This window comes from Mastomys coucha, unplaced genomic scaffold, assembly GCF_008632895.1.
Source record: "Mastomys coucha isolate ucsf_1 unplaced genomic scaffold, UCSF_Mcou_1 pScaffold1, whole genome shotgun sequence".
Classification (NCBI taxonomy): domain Eukaryota; kingdom Metazoa; phylum Chordata; class Mammalia; order Rodentia; family Muridae; genus Mastomys; species Mastomys coucha.
This window is the reverse complement of record NW_022196891.1, coordinates 70,282,918-70,283,698: the sequence shown is the minus strand read 5'-3', so window position 1 is coordinate 70,283,698 and position 781 is coordinate 70,282,918.

Sequence of the window (781 nt, the reverse complement as noted above, 5' to 3'; positions counted from 1 at the left end):
AAAAAACTTTAGGAGCCAGAGAGAAGGCGCAACAGTTAAGACTGTTCGCTGCTCTTGTAGACAGGCTGTGTTTGGTCCCAGCACTCCTAACAGGTAGCTTACAACTGCCTACTACTCTAGTAAAAGGTAAGTGGCACCCTCTTCCAGCCTCTTATATCAAGTTTTAAAATCAACCCGCCACATGAGAAATTAATGGAATGGCTACTTTGGCTGAAGAAACTGTATCTGGAATGGAAGTGGGAAAATTCTGGAATCACTGGAACTGAGTTACGGTTTTACAAGCAAAGGGGTTTGTTTGGAAAACAGCGCAAGAGCCAGACACTGATGATTCATGTATTCATCAATATATATCTGTACACTTCGATTTAAAAACAAAAGAAATCCCATCAAAAGCTAATCACCAGTAAATCAGCCCATTTTTATACACACACAAGAGTTGGGAGAAATCTCTGTACCGTGGGGAAATTCATGGTGATCGAGGTTGATAGCTCAGTGCGTAAGGTGCTCATCCTACAAGCATGAGGACCTGAGTTCAAGTCTGCAGAACCCATGTTAAAAGGGGAGCATGAGAGAAAAATGGCACCTACTTGTGTATCCCAGCACTGAAAAGGCAGACACTGTCAGATCCCTAGGGCTCAATGACCTAGGCAAACATCAGGCTATAATATATGACCCTGTCTCCAGTGGATGGCATTTTAAAACAGGGAGTGGGGGGCACAAGTTGTCTGCACAAAAAGTTCATTTCCATCTTAAAGAATATATATTTATTGACATGCATAGA